Source organism: Palaemon carinicauda, chromosome 43 (genome assembly GCF_036898095.1).
Source record: "Palaemon carinicauda isolate YSFRI2023 chromosome 43, ASM3689809v2, whole genome shotgun sequence".
NCBI lineage: Eukaryota > Metazoa > Arthropoda > Malacostraca > Decapoda > Palaemonidae > Palaemon > Palaemon carinicauda.
In genome coordinates, this window is record NC_090767.1 from 40,408,900 (window position 1) to 40,411,921 (window position 3,022).

The following is a 3,022-nucleotide window of genomic DNA, read 5'->3' on the forward strand; positions in this document are numbered from 1 at the left end:
GTTGGGTCAGCAAGCTGACCTATCATGAATAATCCTCCGCAGAGGAGTCTCTATGAGTGGCCTTTCTCGCGAACGAGAGAGGTGACACTTCGTAGAAGAGACCTGAAGACACTCGTGGTGACGCCCGTTAGGGCCGTTGGATTAGCAAGCTGACTTTATCAGGAATGATCCTCCGAAGAGGAGTCTCTATGAGTGGCCTCTCTCGCGAACGAGAGAGGTGAACACTTCGTAGAAGAGACTTGCCAAGACTGTGCTCCACTCCTGAAGGAAGAGAAACTCAGAAAGAGGGGAGAAAAGTCTGGCCAAAGGGCAGCAACAGTAGTCGAAGGCGATGAATTTATAAGGTATGAGAAGTTCTCCCTCTGAAGGGAGAAAACCTCACACGTGGGGAGGAAACCTCCCTCGGAAGGGAAGTTGTCCAACCCCTGGAGGCGAACCTCCTTTAGCGTTCTAAGATGATCTAAAGTGCTGGCACGTTGTCACGGGAGTACTTCTAAGAGAAGGGATAACGTCCATGACGACGTCCTCTGAGGGACGGCAGCGACAGCAGATTCCCCAGTCATGAACAGGACAGTTCGGCAAAGACAGCAGGCTCTGCTTCGTTGGCACTCTTTAGTTGAACGAAGACGACCTGCATAGTTAACAGGGAAAATGAAATTAAATAATTATTTTAACAGAAATTCCCCAGGGAGGAACTCCGAAGAGAAACTCCAAGGGAATAACATAAAATAAGAATTAAGTATAAGCCCTCCTTCCCCAGATGACATCCAGGGGAGAAGGGTGGCGTAGGGTTGTAATAAAAACAGAATTATAATTATCTAAATCATCTAAGAATATACACTAAAAGTGAGAACCACTGAAGTGTTCCCCACGGAGAAGCTGAAAAGTTAAAACACAATTAGATTTCACTAAAAATAATTGAGACAAACAACGAAAATAGCAACCTAACCCGCAACGGGAAAGGAGCTATCGTAATAGTACGTAGTTGTAGTAAGGGGGTGAATGACCTCGAGTAGAGAGAGACCGTAGTCAATCTAAATAAAGGCCACATTCCCTTCGCTGAGAATCCAAGTTCCCCGAAGGAAAAAAGGCAAAGCGAAGATAATAGATGAATGAAGAGAGTCCAGGCGATGACAGTTCCCCTGCGGCCACCGAGTTAACGGAAATAAGCCGAAGGGAAGACCGAAGGGCCAGAGGGAGAGGTCGTTCCCCACAAAGTGGAACTGTGGTGGCCTTGCACTACGCAAGTGTCGTTGTCCTACATCACAGACACAGCACAAACACTGAAAAGAAAACTTACTACATTTCTATACAGAAATACTATATGCATAAACATAAAGAATGTTTATATATATATTCCAAGTATAAGAAAAAGTAAGTAAAAAAGACAAAAGCATTAATATGGCTGTCAAAGAGGCGAGGGTGAGAGCGGACACGTCCGACTACCACCCAAGCCGAGAGGAAAGTGAGCTCATCACAGGTGTGTGAAGGGGGGGGGGGGGGGGGTGTAGCAGGCTACCCTCCCTACCCCCCCCTAACTAGCGGTGGGGTAGAAAACCCTCGTTAAAATTCTAATGGCTCGTCATTTCAGCTACGCCGAAAGTAATAACCCATATTAAATAGCGTGGTTTGTATTTAAGTTACGGAACAAATTGTATAATTCCTGGGTATGCACTGTTTTCACCTTAAATAATTAAATTACTTCCTTAACCTCTCCTTATCAATAAAACTTGGTATCAGTAGGCAAACTCTTCAACACTTAAAGTTTTAGCAATTTTTTACCTAAATTTTCAGTCTATTACACATTTTCTAGCTATACTGCTAACAGTAAATTGTTTGCTAATCTACATTCATATCTAAGACTTTCTAGGTTTATTTGGGGACAATTTTACAATTTTCAGTTCTAGAACAGTTCTAATAACTTTTTTACTTTTTACTAGACATTAAATGGTTCTAGACTTAGGATGAATAAGCCCTCAATTCAAACCTATCAATTTCTGGTAAAATGGATATCAAAAGTTTTCAAAAAATCATGAAAATAAATCTGAAAACATATAAGTTTGTAGATCAGCGGACTAGGGGCGGCTCGGGGTAAATTCAGCCCATTTAACTACAGTAGGTCAAAGATATACTGTATGTCCTAACTGACCTTTAACCCATAACCTTCCCAACGTCATGTCACATCCTATACCGGGACAAGTTAGTGTGTGTTGGTCGTTTTACAAACTACCCAAAACATATTTCACCAGAGTCACAAGGAAAGGTGTATGGATACAAATTTACCAAGTTTGCTAATCTGTGTAATGGCAAGGCACTTTTTAGGGGTGGGGTATGATGTAAGTCAGAATATGATAGGATAGGAAAGAGTAGGTAAGGTTAAGTTAGGACGTTTCTACTTAATTTTCACACCGTCACCCAACTTCCTACAAAAGCCCCGAAAATAAGATAAGCTAGTTTTCTAATTTACGGAAAGAACTCTATCTGCTCATCTGCATTCTAACCATGAATAGCCATTGCTATAGCCTAAGTTATTAAAATGTCTAACTATTTGCCCTACAGTAAACCTATGGTATACAAGAAGTCAAATATACTGTAAATCGATTTCCGAGCACAGTTGACATCTGACGTCAGTGTACCAAAACTGTACCATACATCAAATACGTGTACCGGTGGACTATATTACATATGGTCTTAAATCTTCATCGTAGATGGTCACAGAAAGAGCTATAATGCCAAAACAAAAGCACTAATTACCTTAACTTACTGGGGGCTTTACCATCCTACACGTGTGCGTGGTTTAACGACTGCTTGCAGTGACACGGCTAAATAATTCATGCAAAACCAAATCGGCTTAGCTCATTAGGGGGTGAATGTAGATTTTAGGGACAGGGCGATATCTTTCTTAATACATGCCAAATCGTTTTTCAGTATGGGGAAGATGTTCTTTACTATGATCCAATATACCATATTATGATGTTATTTTATCATTTTGAATAATATCATAATTTACCCTTACCAGAGC